We start from the raw sequence: 16817 nt of genomic DNA, 5'->3' as shown, positions 1-16817 counted from the left end.
AATACTGGGAAAGGTTTTTCCACAGAAATGCTGCTATAGGTAGTAAAGTTTTAAAGTACTATTAATACCATGATCTATTTGAAAGATATTTTATAAATCTCCTAAAGATTCTACTGAAGTAAATCTACTACCAAAGAATTTAATTCTATATAAAGTATTATTTGATACAATACTTTGAGTTCTAAACAAATGTTTTATTAGTCAACTTTTAAAATAAAACCAGTTGATAAGTGGAGGACTGACTACTTATCAGCTCCTTGTTTAATTATATATTTACTAACTGATAGAGCAAGCTTAAAAATAAAATGAATTAAAATCAGAGACACAGCTTTAGAACTTTAAAATATATAGGAAGATAATTTAGTATTAGAGAATGGAATAGGATCTTTTATGTTGATTAAAGAAGAAGAAAAGTTTTGAAAACAAGATTTTTTCTTTTTTTTAAAGATTTTATTTGAGTTTTACAATTTTTCCCCTAATCTTACTTCCCCCCCACACCCCCACAGAAGGTAATTTGTCAGTCTTTACATTGTATCCATGGTATACATTGATCCAAATTGAATGTGATGAAAGAGAAATCATATCCTTAAGGAAGAAACATAAAGTATAAGAGATAGCAAGATCAGACAATAAGATATCAGGTTTTTTTCTGAAATTTAAGGTAATAGTCGTTGGTCTTTATTTAAACTCCACAGTTCTTCCTCTGGATACAGATGGATTCTCCATTGCAGACAGTGCAAAATTGTCCCTGATTGTTGCACTGATGGCTGATCATCAAGGTTGATCATCACCCCCATGTTGCTGTTAAGGGTGTACAGTGTTTTTCTGGTTTTGTTCATCTCACTCAGCATCAGTTCATGCAAATCCTTCCAGGCTTCCCTGAATTCATATCCCTCTTGGTTTCTTTTTCTTTTTTTTTTTTTTAGGTTTTTGCAAGGCAAATGGGGTTAAGTGGCTTGCCCAAGGACACACAGCTAGATAGTTATTAAGTGTCTGAGGTCGATTTGAACTCAGGTACTCCTGACTCCAAGGCCTGTGCTCTATCCACTGTGCCACCTAGCCACCCCCTACCCCTCCTGGTTTCTAATAGAACAACAGTGTTCCATGACATACATATATCACAGTTTGCTGAACAATTCCCCAATTGAAAGATATTTACTTGATTCCCAATTCTTTGCCACCACAAACAGAGCTGCTACGAATATTTTTGTACAATTGATGTTTTTACCCTCTTTCATTATCTCTTCAGGGTATAGACCCAGTAGTAGTATTGCTGGATCAAAGTGTATGCACATTTTTGTTGCCCTTTGGGCTAGTTCCAAATTTCTCTACAGAAAGGTTGGATGAGTTCACAGCTCCACCAACAATGTAATAGTGTCCCAGATTTCTGACAACCCTTTCAACATTGATCATTATCCTTTCTGGTCATATTGGCCAGGAACATGCAAGATTTTAATAGATAATTAGATGCCATTCATACCCTTAAAGAAAAAGTTCAACAAATACACCTAAATGTATTAAAACAGCTTCCTCGGGGCAGCTAGGTTGCATAGTAGGGGCGGCTAGCTGGCATAGTAGATATGGGGCAGCTATGTGGCTTAGTGGATAAAGCACCAGCCTTAGAGTCAGGAGTACCTGGGTTCAAATCCAGTCTCAGACACTTAATAATTACCTAGCTGTGTGGCCTTGGGCAAGCCACTTAATCCCATTGCCTTGCAAAAAGCAACAAAAAAGTGCTATAAAAAACAAAGAAAGTATTATTATTAAAGTTTTCCTTGTTTCATGTTAACTTCTTCAACTATAATTAAAACTATAATTAAAAGTTTTCCCTCTTCAAATAACTTACATAACTTCTTAATCTATAATCTTCCATTGCTGTTTTGTAGCATTCATTAATTGATGGGCAAGCCACACACATAGGACAAACAGCACACTGTCTATAAGCTTTAGCACTAGGTTCAAATGGAACTTCTTAAAGGAATTATCTAATTTTTGTTTGTTCTAGCAAATTTCTGAAATAATAAGATAAGCTCTCCTACTGATAATCTAAAAGAATTACATGGCATGCTTTTAAAAAGAGTTTAAAGTCTATTTTTTAAGTTTCAATGTTATCAAATTTCCATATTTTATATGGAAAATTGGAAGAGTGCTATATAAGATTTGCTTTTAGATGTTTTGTGAGAACATGGGGCTTTAAAAACTTAATAAGAATAAAGAAGAATTATCTTAGATTCTTTTAAAGTTGACCCTGATACAATTTGGTTTATTATCATTGCTTTCATGTAAGGTGCTTAATAATGAACTTATGAAAACTAACTTTAATAAGCAAAGTAGTCATTCTGTTATCTTTCCCTTTGCCATTCAGATGGTTGTGTAATATTTGTTTCAAATTAGCTTGTGAAAATTGAAATCATCTTTGGTATTTTCAATGTCATTTTTAAATTGTCATTTAGTTACTAACTAATGAACAAAAAAGCCTTACTACCATCACATCCATTTTCTCCAGATTGTTGTTTTTATTTAAGTGAGTTTAGGTCTACTCTATATTAAGATATCAGATTTCTTTCTAACCTCTATCAGTTTTTCTTTAAATGTTTATTCTGAGTATTTTATTCATTAAAAAGATTTAAGTTTTCAGACTTTATGATTCTATGCAAGGTAAACAAATTTTCTAATATTTTCATCACCTCTTTCCTGTGCTGGAACACCCCAGGTTAGGAATAGGCAGCACTACCTTGACATTTGAGTCTTTGGAAGTCTAACCTATTTTTTAACTCATTTTGTGAGATAAGTCAGTCTGCCATTTCTATAGCTATCCCTCTGGCATATCAATATTCATGTAGGCCTCAACCTAAGCAATTTCATTGAATTATAAGATAATAGATTTAGGATGGCTAGGTGGCACAGTGGATAGAGCACTAGCCCTGGAGTCAGGAGTACCTGAGTTCAAATCCAGCCTCAGACACTTAATAATTACCTAGCTATGTGGCCTTGGGCAAGCCACTTAACCCCCATTGCCTTGCAAAAATAAATAAATAAATATAAAAATAAATAAATGAGGAGGGTGCTGTCCTAAGTCACCAGCCTCATTTTTTCCCTCCAGAGCCATCTGGATCCAGTGGCCAGATATGAATCAGGACAACTGGAAGTGAGACAGTCAGGGTTCAGAATATATAACCATCTCCTAGCTACTAAAGATAGCATCTAGTTAAACCCCTTATTAGAGATGGGAAAACTTCCTGCCAAGGGCCTTTTGGATCTTTTATAACATCATTCCAGGGCTATAGTTAATCAAATATTTAATTAATTCACCCCTAAAAAGCTCTGAGATTTATGGAATTTCAAGTCCCTGGGCCCCAGCACACCACTCCCCCTCCCTCCCTTAATTGCCCTTGGCAACACCAGACTTATATGGTCTGAGAGTTAGAGGTTCCTTGCCCTTGCCATAGGGATGAGAGATTCTTTTTGCCATGGTGGCAAAGATTCACCACTTTCTCCAGAATTCTGTGGCTCATGAATTTTAGAAATTCTGCTTTGCAGTTACGTGGTTCATTGTTTACCTGGCTTTTCCTGATTCCCCTGTCTTAAAAGGAGCACTGTTCAAAGATGACCCCTCCACAAGACACAAATTCAACACCATAAGGTACTTAAGGTACCACTATAATGGTGGAAGAGCCACCTGTTCACCAGTACTTTCTCCTCTGTATTTTCTCTCTCCTTCTATGCCTTATTTCTCAATTCCTTGTCGTGAGTATTTCCAAAGTCTGTTGGAGCTCCAAGTTCCTGCTTAGGCAGCATCCTCAATTTCCCTGCCCCATCTATACCTCATTCAGACTTGGACATGCCCCTTCTAAATCATTTACAATTCTACATTTTTACTTTTTCTCCTTTTGCTGGAAGTTCTTTTCCAAGTCTTCCAAGTGCTTGGTCTGTGAGCACATGTGGCCAGGACCTGACCACCTCCAAAAAGATAGCAGTAAAGCAAATTCCCCAACAGCACCAAAGGGCAGCATTCAAAAATGGAAGAACACTGCTTCTAGGTTTCATGCCATCTCTTTTTTACTCCAGCTTCAGAAAGTGGAGATTGTCCTGTAGAATACTGAGTAAAATGCTTTATTGTTTTCTAAGATAGACCAACCCCCTTAAATGGTAAAACAAGAAAAAGATTTTTTTTTCTTTAGGGTAATATATATTATCAATCCATCAAGCAATAAACATTATATGATGATAGAGACTCAGAACAGGACAAAATGTAACATCAGGTAACAACTTTTGTGGTTTCAAATCTCTTTAACTCTCCCCTTATTTCAGGAATAGAATAATTGTATATTTGACCACAATGTGGTGATTATATTTCTCTATCTTTTGAAATGATTAACTGTGGTATGGAATAGGTTTGATGTTTGAGCTAAGAAGAACATAGAAGTCTGTTTGGATTGGGAAAGGGTAGGGGAAGTGCATAAGTACAGGTTTGGCCCTTATGATTTCATCAGTTTAGGAAATTTCCAGTGAAGAAACCCTATCCCTAAGCAGGTAGCAACTGTTTTTTGACATAAAAGCTTAGAGATTTGCCTAATATGCTGAAAGTTGAAGAAATTTATCCACGGTCTTGTTAGAAATGGAACTGGACCCAGGTTTATTTATTTATTCATACTTTTCACTGTTTTAGGGTGCCTCTGTAGAAGGATTGTTCTTTATGTTGGAAGCTCTTTATCTTATAGGAACCTTTTGAATCTGATCAGCTCTCTAGGATAACCTAACCATTTGAAACCAAGTTCCCTATGTTACTGATCCCCACTTTTGCCTATGATAGATCCAAAGAGCTATCATACGCAGCCCTGGATTCTCCCACTTCAACTTCTGACCTGTTCTAGGCTATTTACTGACCCAGCATAATGTTGGTATACAACCTAGGCACTTATCAATATTTCATTGAAAGAATTGTCCTTGCCTACCATACATACAGCAAGATTGTCATAAAATATGTTTGGAACCCAAGGTAGAACCTGACATCATTGAACAGAAATGTACTGAGAACAGGTAAATTAGAAAATACTATGGAATCTGGATTTTCAGATTTTGTCATTGTTTCTAATCTCAAGTGATGCAAATATATGAGATCTTATGCTTTCACATTGTTATCTCTCTGGTCCTTTGTATATGGCAAGCAAGAAATTACATACTTTGTTTTGCCCATAAATTTAGCCTCTGTAAAAGTTTTTTGGACCAGTGGATAGAGTACCAGCCCTGGAGTCAGGAGTACCTGAGTTCAAATCCAGCCTCAGACACTTAATAATTACCTAGCTGTGTGATCTTGGGCAAGCCACTTAACCCCATTTGCCTTGCAAAAAAAACCTAAAAAAAAAAAGTTTTTTGGACCAACCTAGATTATTTTGCTATTGAAAAAAGAATCAGAGAAAAATCACAGGTAATTCATTGACTTGAAATCATCTGTTTTAACTTCATTAAATCTTTCATGAGCTTTTTATTTCCACCCTGTTTTTGACTATTTAATTTCATTTTTCTCTTAACATTTCATTGTGTTTTGAACTAAGGCTGACTACTTTTTAGCACTAATTTATTTTCACTTAAATAACTATAAAGTTTGAGAAATATATCCTTTTGAATCTCTGTCTCTGTTGTAGAATATTTTCTAATGTGGATTATAAAATAACAGCACTTGCTGTATAAGAGAGTTGACAGACATTTCCATGTTGACTTGTTCATATTTTTTTTCACTAATTTGATATTGGTCTTCATTCATTCATTCAACCAAAACTAGCAAATTCAAGTAATGGAGCCTGAATATTTGTCTTTTGGGTCATGCTGAGGAAAACTGTTACATTTGGGTGAAGTAGAAGGCATCAGAGCCCAAGGTGAATTTTGAATAAGATTTTGGAAAAAATTAGAATCCTTGATTAGTAGAGACAACATTATAAATCAATGGTTTATACCAAAAAGAGAAAAATCCTGGTGGGCCTCAGCATTTTTGCCTTTCAAGCAATTATTATTCTTCAACTGTATTTTTAATGACATACATACAATCGATTCATTTTGCAACTTATTGTGTGAATAACTATTATACTGGTTTTTTTTTAACTAAGAAAGGTTGAAAAGGTTTGAAAAAGGTTTTGAAACCACTGAAGTACAATAATTCAAATAAGAGATGGTATGATGCTGACCAAACAAAAAGTCATGGTAGAAGATTAGCAAACTCTCCCCAGTAAAGCCAATGTTGAAGGGGTGGCTAGGTGGTGTAATGGATAAAGCACCAGCCCTGGAGTCAGGAGTACCTGGGTTCAAATCCGGTCCCAGACACTTAATAATTACCTAGCTGTATGGCCTTGGGTAAGCCACTTAACCCCATTTACCTTGCAAAAACTTAAAAAGAAAAACCCTTTGTTGTCGAATGCTTTTTTATTTTGGTGTGATAGTGTGGTAGACAATTTTGAAGAAAAAGCTAAGGAATTTGTCTTTGGTATGATAGGTAGTTTTATTCTCTTTTCCATTAAATTCCTATATTACTACCATGCTAGTTTGAAAAAAGTAATTAAAAGCTCTCCTTTGAAAACAGGGAACAGAATTTTTTTTAATTTTTCTCTTTAGTACTGTTATATGTAATAGAGAAATATTGGTGGTTTCCACCTTACAAAAGGCCTCAAAAATAAATCTGCTTCATTGTGCTACTATCTGTAGGAGTCTTAAACAAATCCCCTCACAACCATAGTTTCACCTGGATCCTTGGCAAAGTAATGGTCGCTGAGACAAGGGCAGCTTAATCACTTAATTTTAGCTTAAACTAGAATGTCAGCTCTGAACTACTGTTCTGGATGACATGCTTATCATAAGATTGCTCCAGCTTTCTCTTTTATCAAGTCCAGGCCATGTTTCCTTTGTGCAGAGCACTATGTACATACACGAGGCAAGGACTCCCCAACTAGACTGTGTTTTCCTGGAGCACAGGGACCGGGATTTCCTTTTCTTCACATTGTCAGGGCTCAGCATTGATGTTAGTTGACTTGAGATCAGGAAGAGAGAATGAGGAGGGCCAGAAGATGGAGTGTTGTGAGGGGATCAGTCATGAAACCAGCATCCCTGGATCACAGTGTGTGTGTGTGTGTGTGTGTGTGTGTGTGTGTGTGTGTGTGTGTGTGTGTGTGTGTGTGTGATAAGGGAGTAAGGAGAAGGAAGACTGGCATGAAAGAAAGGGCCAGGTTATAGAAGGCTTTATAAACCAAAAGAGGATTTCATTTGGTGGCAGTAGAGGAACATTGAATATTTGTGTGACATAGTCAGGTCTTCATTTTAGAAAAATTCATTTAATAGCTTGGTGGAAGATAGCCTGGAGAAGAGAAAGGTTTGAGACAAAGAAACCAAGTACAAAGCCCATGTATATAAGGGGATGAAAGACTTCACCAGATTGGCACAGTGTCAGAGGAGAGAAGGGGGCGTTATAGGATGGTGTTAGTCATGACATTAGAAATGACAGGGCTTGGCAATAGCTTGACTATGGGAGAGAGTTGAAAGAGTGAGGAGAGGATGACACACTTAGATTGCACACCTAATAGATGTGCCCTCTACAGGAAAAAAGAAGTTGATTTGAGGGGAAAGATGATGAGTTTAGTTTGGCAATACCAAGTTTAATATGTCAGATACATCCAGTTTTAGATATCTGATTTCAGGGTTTATTTGATTTATTCTGCCTACCATTTTTCACACCAATCTTTCCAGAAGCAACTTGATAGTTTTGTTAACATTATCTTTTAAAAATATTCAACAACTAGTTTAGTTTTGAATTTCAATATTGATAACATCCAGCAATAAAAAGGCTATGCATGTCTTCCTATGGCCTAGCTAGATTGTTTCTTAAACTTTTAGTGAAGCATCTAATCAATTTCATTAAATCCTACAACTTTATTATCTTAAATAAAATTCATTGGGATAAGTTTAAGAAAAACTGAATGTGCATTTCTAATCAAGAGACCACCATTATTAACTCTTTAATAATTAGTCTTCTAGATAATATTATAAATTCTTCCCCTTAAATTTTTTTATTTTTTGGTTTTTTATTTTATTTATTTAAGGCAATATGGAGTTAAGTGACTTGCCCACAGTCACACAACTAGGCAATCATTAAGTATCTGAGGTTGGATTTAAACTCAGGTCCTCCTGACTCTAGGGCAAGTGCTCTATCCACTGTGCCACTTAGTTGCTCCTCTTTCCCTTAAACTTAAACTTGATTCTCAATTATGGTAATACTAAGACTTTTATAAGTATAAAATTGTAATTAAGAGATTTTTGAGATAATATTTATTATTCCTCTTTATACCCTGTGGCTCAAACTAACCTTTTTGTTAATTCTTACATTTAACACTGTCTTCCTGTCATTATAATTTTGTATTGGCTGTTTGACTTAAATTTACCTCTAACAACCACCATAACTCTACCTCTTCATATCCCTTGTTTTCTTCAAAATTCATTTCATGCACCACCTGCTTACATTAAGTCTTTCCTAATAATCCTCACATGCTAGTACCTCCCCTATTATTCTCTTGTATATATTTAACAAATACTTATATATGGATATGTTGTCTTGGCTCTCAGATAAGTAGATTTGGGAACATTGTTGACCATGGTATATGAACTTAGCAAGAGGCATTTTAGAAACATCCAGCAAAAGTCATATAGTGATCTCTCCATAATTTCTAGATTCCAAGGATTTCTCCAAATGGTGGGGCCTTAAAGTTCTGTCAGAATGAATACAAACATTCTACTATTCTCACCTTTTAAAAAAAGAGAAATCCTTTATAATATTAAAAATCACAGATTGGAGAACAAGTTTCTTCCCAAAAACAAATATAGATTTCAGGCAATTATTCTACTGCTGATCAATGTTCCTTTTCCTCTTATAAATAAAACAAGACCAACCTAAGGATATTTGTATGATTCTTAGAGTTAGCATCAGCTTTTGACCCAGTAGTAAATCATACTACTCTTTGTTATGCTACTTTAGAACCTCTGTCAAAATATTATTAAGCAACTGGGTGCTGCACTAGATAAAAGGGCCAAGTCTAGAGACAGGAAGACTCCTCTTCCTAAATTCAAATCTAGCCTCAAACACTTAACTGTGTAGCCCTTGGCAAATCATTTAACCCAATTTGCCTCAGTTTACATATCTGTAAAATGAGCTGGAGAAAAATGTCAAATCACTCTGGTATCTCTAAGAAAGCCCCAAATCTGGTAACAGAAAGTTGGACAGGACTAAAATATGACTGAGCAGCAACAAAACACTATTAACTGGCCTTTATCTCTTGTTGGCTTTGGACTCCTTGGGCAAGTCATTTAATCACAGAGATAGATTACTCTTTAAAAACAAATTTCGGAGCAGCAGCTTATAAGCATTGGAGGGAGTTTCCTCATGGAGAGCCCTCTATACCAATGAAATAATGTCTGGTCCTCTATCACTAATCTTTTCCCCACCAAACCCCACCCCCCAATAAAACCTGCTTAAACAAGAGTTGATAGGCAGTTTCCCCAATAGTGGGAATCCCAAATCTATAATTATGTCCAATCAGTTTGTATCCTAACCCTCCTTTTTAAGCTTTATCAAACAACACGAGGACTGAGAATCTACTATGTGTCAGAGCACCTACAGATATAAGATGGTCCTTATCCTCAAGGAACTTGTATTATGTTGGGTAGTATCGTACATCTTGGGGAGCAGTGGGAAGAGAATTCTGGTCCAGGTAAATGTCTTTGCTTAGTTCTCCCTCTTCAGAATCTTTCTCATCTGTGCCCTCCTCCTGAGTCTCTCCTCACCCCTCGCCTGACTATTGGAACAGCCTCCACCCGGATCTGACCATTTCAGTTCCCTACTCAATATAAATTCTGGTGACTCCCTATTCTAGAATCAATTGCAAACGTTTTTCTTTTTCTTTTTTTTTTAATTTAAAATCCTTCCCTATTTTTCTCTCATCTCTTTTTCTTTGTTCCTTTTACATGGCACTTCAAAGTGCTTTACATGACCATCTCTGTTTCCTAGAATGCACTCTCTCTTCATTTGGTTTATTAGAATTCCTGGTTCCTTTCAAAACTCCTACACTTTTCAGTGTTGATTTTTTTTTTTTTTTGAAAAACCACACACCCAACCTGTAAGTGAACTCAGCCGGGGCAGTCTGGCCCTTGGAGAACTGTGGCGCCACCTAGTGGCTCTATGGTGTTTTGACAGAGGTTCTAAAGAAGCATAACAGAGTAGTAGCATGACTTGTAGGATATAGTAGAACAGCAGAGAGCTTTTAAAAACTGATACTAAATTTAAGAATCATACAAATATCCTTGGGTTGGTTTTGAAAACTATTTAGATTTTTGTTAAATTACTTGATACCCATGAGATGAATTCCCCTTAAATTTAATTCAAGGAATTAAATTCTAGGTCCCCTTCTACAAGAAACTTTTTCCTGACCTGTTATCAGTTGCTAGTGTCCCAAAACTACTTTGAAAAAATACATGTTATATATATATATATATATATATATATATATATATATATATACACATACATAGTGGACACTTAATAAATGCTTAGTGTCTTATTTATAGCTAGTCATGGAAAGAATAGAGAGAATCACCATCCTTTATTGAGCTGGAGGGTAACATGATTCAGACTATTCTTTAGAATAACTACTTTGGCAGCAGAGTGGAAACTGTATTGGAATAAGGAAAGTCTTGAGAAGAGGAAATTAATTTAGAAGGCTGTCGAAGTAGTCCAAGTGAAAATTGAGAGCATTTACTAAGGCAATGGCTCTGAGTCTAAAGAAAAGAGATGTGAAAGAAGAAACGATAAGATTTGTTAACAAATTGGGTAATGTGGTATGATTAAGTGAGAAGTTGAAGATAAAGATTGTGAACCTGGACAAATGGGAGATTGGTGTCCTTGGCAGTAATATGGAAGTGGAAAAGAGGGAATGATTTGGTGGAAGAAAATGATAAATTATGTTTTGCACATGTTGATTTTGAGAGCTCATAGAATCAATTAAGTTCCAAGGACTTCATTTGTGATATAAGCTTATCATTTATTTGATTTTTAAAACAGTAAACAACATATTAGCAGATCAAAGCAATACCAAAAATTTTCTGAGTGCCCCAAAGTAAAACCATTTTAAAGGAAACTTTATATTTATGATAATATTTTCCTAAAATTATTAGTTTGTAAGTGCTATTTAATAACAGTGTAAGGGCAATACAAAATGAAATTATATTTCCCCCATACAATTTTATCCCTTTCTGATTATTTTGTGTTATGATTCAGAAGTTTTGATTGACTTCTCAAAACATGTCCAGAAGATGAATATTTTTACATTTTTCTTCCTTTTATCCACATAATCATCATGTTTAGATTATTGTTATATCTTTAAAATTTCCAATGAACATTTACTTTTGAGGCCTTCAGTAACCATGATGAACAAACTTCTTTATGCTGAGAACTGATGGGTGTGCACAAAAGCTGAATGTTTTTCATAGGTAAGTCTATATGCTGATAAACACATCCAACCCACTTAAAAGGCTGCTAAAAATTTAAATTGTCTTAACCAATTTTTGTTTGTCTAATTTCTTTCTCAAAAGTTTTTCAGCTTCTTTTTTCCTCAGTATAATTAATGTTCTGTGTTTTACTCTCCCTTTTGTCCCTTTTTCTTTTACTTAGTTGATTTCTGAATGTTTCCCTTTATTCCTGTGATCTTTTCATAGAGGCACTGTCTGGGTGAAGCTTTGCATAAATCTATCAACAATGTAAGTGAGCTGCACTTACAATTTGTTCACAAGGGCATGCTGCACTTCTCAGTTTGTATTAAGTGATATCATTGCCTTGAAGCTTCAGCCTGTTGATAGCAAAATACACAGTGGTAGAGTCATTAAGAGGATGTGTTTAGATATGATTAATAAAAGCTTTTGTACTGCATCCATTCATTTGTATATGTGCTTACATCTGGCATAACACTTTATCATATTACTAAACATAGCATTTTTATGCAAAGTCAAAGCAAGTTTTTCATAGCACTGTTCTTAAGCATAAAAACTGATGATGCTTTTCTTTGATACTCTGAATGAAAGTAATGCTTTAAAAAATTAACTAGTCAGCTTAATAATAAAATTGGCAATGAATTTCAATAGACCTAAATACTAGAAGAATGGATTTCTACTTTTTCAGACTTGTAATTTGTTTTTATTAAAACATAATGTTATTAAATTTCAGGACTTAAAAATAGTTAAATATTTATGAAAGTTTAGAATCTCAAAAGTTATAGGCACCAAGAAATGTAAAATGAAATGTTATCTCATTTCAGGGATTTGCAGTGACTATTTGCCTCATATGCCCTTCAAGGATATGCAGATTGAAGTAGCAAAGTAATATTTATAAAAAAATTAAAATTTCATTTTAGGCTCTATAACATTAATTCTCTAAATTACTTTCATGAAAGAAAAAACTTTGGAAAGTTTTACTTGACATCTGGAGAAATCAAAACTTGGGGGTGAAATTTTATCATTCTACCAAAGTACAACTATTTACTTTCATGTCTCCAATTTCTTTGTACTTTATCAAAGAAAACACTTATACTTGAGATTTCCTTATGCCATCAAAGTTATATACATATTAGCCTTAGAGGTAAAATCTAAATATAAGTGCCATATAACTAGGGTATTCGTTCTTGTGAAGTAAGATTTCATTAGAATGTTTTTCCTTTTGTGAGCAACATTTTGAGTCTATTAGAAATATTTAGAAATTAATTTTTAGTTTGACAATTTTCACATCAACCTCTACTTTACTTCACTCATTGAAACACAGGATGGTAGGAACCAAGTAGTTGAAATTAAGATGAATCACATACCACTATGCTTTTCTCTAACTCCCTGTTCCTTTGTACTTAAGTGATTGAGTCCATCATCATTTCTGAAATCTGTTTCCTAATTATACTCTTCCTAGAAAGTATTCAGGTTCTAAACCCAACACTGAAAATCTTACAGTGATCGTTTACCAATTTTTATAACCCACACATTACAATACTTCAGGACTCTATTTCTGTATTTCACTCCTACTACCAGTATGACAGGGAGTAGGGAGTAAAACTAAATATTTGAGAAGAATTTACTTTAATTAGTATTTTTTTTAGAAATGAATGCTCCATGATTCATTCTTATTTACTACTCCCTATCCCAAATCAATTCTTAAAAACCTAGATCTTATATGAATTTTTAGATTTGTAGTTAATTTTTTGATGATTTAGTAAGAAAATATGATTCTACAAATATTCTAAAGACATTTTATTAACTTATCCCCATTGATCATGTACTTTTTTTACCCTATAGTCTCCTTTATCATTTAAATCTGAAAGGAAAGAATAAAGAGATGATAAAACTTTTTATTCATTCGATCTCCATCAGATTCAGAATTTGAGTTTATTTGTACCAGCATATAACCAAAGTTTAACTTTGCTTAGCAGTTATTTTCTCCATAAATATATATATATATATATATATACTAGTAATATAGAAAATATATTTTAAAAGTATTTTTTGCCAAGAGCCATTTGGATATTCATAACATCATTTGTGGGGCTATATTTGTTTAAACATTTAATTCATCCCTAAAAAACTCCTAAACTTATTGAATTTCAAGTCCCAAACTGTGGTTGCCTTGACAGTGCTACAGCCCACACACACACACACACACACAAACACACACACACACACACACATGTACATACATGTGGACTCTTGTTACCTTACAAACATCTATGCAAATTTAAAAATAACTTAAGATATAAAATTATTTAAACATCTTAGGAGACTAAATTAATATAACTGCCAACATTCTCACTATAGAGATAATACCCTATTTATTCTCCCCTCTTTAGCTAAAAATAAATTGAGGACCCAGTACGATATTTTTTGAGCCTTGTAATTTCAACAATGTACATGCTCCCTTCAGGTCACAATAACTTAGTACCTAGTCTCTGAGAATTGGTATAGCTGAATGATTTCTTGTCTTGCCCAACTGATGGTTTCTCTGAATTGGTCCTCAGCTAAAGACATGCAGTTCATCATTTCTCATATTTGAGACCCACCTGTTTGTTAGAACCTTACTAGGACTGATGCCCTGGTTCTGGATTCAAAGAACCCAGACTCAAATCCCACCCCTGATGCTTTCTCCTTGAATGACTTTAAGCAAGTCAGTCAATTAAACCCTGGGATCCTCAGTTTCCTCATCTTTAAAATTAAGGACATGGATTAAGTGGTCTATAAGATTTCTTCCAGGTTTAGTTCCACAAACCTATGATCTATGTGACTCTTTTTTTGTCATAATGTTGTGAATTCAGGGAATTAGAGTTTGTAGAGTGATTGATGCTCTCATCTTAACTACTATTCTAAGGCTAAGATGCATTGTTTTAGAGCCCAGTGATTAACAGTCTTAAAGCGGTTAATCTCTAAATCAAAATTCTAGCAATTTTCAAACTATAGAGATTTTAAAATATGAAAATTCTGAATTGCATGGTGATATCACTAAAAGCTAAGGTTTCAGTAATTCATATGATGTCATATGTTCTGTTTTAAAGTCTCATCTTTAAAATCTTCAGATTAACAATTTCTAATCTGAATCTATGAAGTCTGTGGGATGAGATCCTGTCTATCACAGAACCCTCCAGAACCTCAGTGGTGGTGATAAGCAAATATTTTCTTTAAATAATTTAGCTTCAATTATTCATTTCAAAACTGTTTCTACATGAAAATTTTATCAAAAAGCAGTCTTATAAAGAAATAAAGCAAAAAATCAGACTACATAATTCCAGCCTGAAACTTGCTATTTGTATTAGTGCTATTTGGCACATGGAAAATTTTTAGGAAAATTGTGGGCAGAATAGTGTACCTATTTACCTACACATGTATCACATAATTTTAAAAGTGAAATTAATATGAGAACTTGGACGAAAGTGAAACTCAAGTGCTTAATGATAAAATTAAACAAGTTGGAGATCATGAAGGACTGAGAAAATAACCTAGCAGAATAAAAATATTTAAACTAATTGTCAGAGTATTTGAGAATCGTAATCAGTATGGATGAAACTATACCTTTATATACTGTATAACCTCATTTTATTTTTGTCAGCACATTTAAAATAGTGCTTAATTTTTTAAAAATACTGTTTCTGTTAACTATGTGCCTTATTATTATGTAACAAAAGGTTGTATCCAAACTTGGTCAATTCAGAGTCATTCTTTTTGTCCTTTGTTTTTCAAATTAATGAGGTTTTACCGTATTATGTTTCCACAACATATACCAAATTCAGTTGATATAAAAATACCAGTTCATTTTGCATTGCTTTTCTCATTTTTATTTTTTAAAATATCATATAGTTTTCATGCTACTTATGGCCTGATAATTTTATGCCATCCAATTTATTTGTAGAAAGAGCAATAGTCAATAAATTTGAATGCTAAATTGCATGACAAAGATTCTTTGAGTAGAGTTATCTTCAAAATAAGTCCAGAGCTTTATCCAGGTATCTAGAGAAATGTTTGAAGTAAAATTTTATTATTTTGAAATGATTTCAAAGTTAAAGAATAGTTCTGTTATAAGACATGTACTAACTTGTTTTTTTGCTGGTAAAATTCCTAAGTTAGATTTACATGAGAACTAATATTATCTGCTTTAAAAAAAAGATTTGCAAAATTTCTCATTGCAGGACAATTTGTTAACATAACTTGTAAATATTTTTATGTAAAAGACAGTTGATATGGTTTTTGTGAATGTAATATTTTCTTCAAAAATTTCCTCTTTTATACACTGAAAATGTCAGTCATGAAAAGTAATAATATAAAAAAATTGGGGGTTTGATAATTTCTGAGGGGTAGTTTTGGTGCTGTAAATTTTTAAGTTAATGCACAACAGCACAGGCACTTTACAGTTAATTGATTAAATTTCTGTGGCCACAAATCTAAGTACATACTCAGAGGACACTATCAAGTATTCTTTCCTATTTAATGTCTTACAAGCTTAAAAATAAAATTATTGGTTTATACGATCTTTCATTTAGAAAATGTCAATTTCCTCTTCTTCCCAGAACCCTCCATACATGTTGTGACAAAGCTGTCACCAGAGCAACCCCTAGGATACAGTGAATCAGGGTGAGCGCCTGGGCCCCATGCTTTTCGGGGACCTGTCCTGCTGCAGGAACCAGTGGGCTGGGCATTTGACTCATGAAGGCAGCCAGCTGGGGAGAAGGAGGTGACTCAGACACACTGCTCAGCCCTTACATGCACATACCCATCAGGCTGCATGTTTTCCTTTTCTAACTTCTTCTCCCCCCCCCCCACTTATAATTGTCCTTACTGTATGTTTCAGCCTGATTTCATTTGTATAATAAGTGTTGTGAGTGACTAAGGACCCGCTCAGCATCATTGACCTCAAGTTCTATACCCCCAGGAAATGGTACTATTTATCTGCCTTTGTGACTTAAATTTGCAGTTGTTCATATTTAAAGAGGTTGATTTAACCACTTAAGAACTTCCGCTTAAGGCAATTATTAGAGTCATAATTGACCTATTTTATCTCTAGTTATAGAAATGTTAGTTTACAAAATTGTTTTATACAAAATACAGTTTTTAAATAACTAGTACTTACATACTTCAAGTAAATTTTTCTCCTTTCTTAACCTGCTGCTTAAATGATTCTTCAGTTCTTCTTTTGCTAAGTTTTTCATTTATCTTTCCTTGAGAGAATCATCAATCTTCATTTTTCTTCTGGGAAATATGAAACCCTATAT

General features: G+C 34.1%; 1 protein-coding gene across 3 annotated transcripts in view; it reads left to right on the top strand.

Moving 5' to 3' along the window:
• FAM184A (family with sequence similarity 184 member A) overlaps positions 1 to 16817 on the top strand; it is a 164629-nt gene that overhangs the window by 122945 nt on the left and 24867 nt on the right. The gene's annotated exons all lie outside the window — the stretch shown is intronic.

This window comes from Macrotis lagotis, chromosome 5 (assembly GCF_037893015.1).
Source record: "Macrotis lagotis isolate mMagLag1 chromosome 5, bilby.v1.9.chrom.fasta, whole genome shotgun sequence".
In the NCBI taxonomy this organism is placed as follows: Eukaryota; Metazoa; Chordata; class Mammalia; order Peramelemorphia; family Peramelidae; genus Macrotis; species Macrotis lagotis.
The sequence above is the reverse complement of the archived record's forward strand: the minus strand, read 5'-3'. Positions and strand labels throughout refer to the sequence as shown.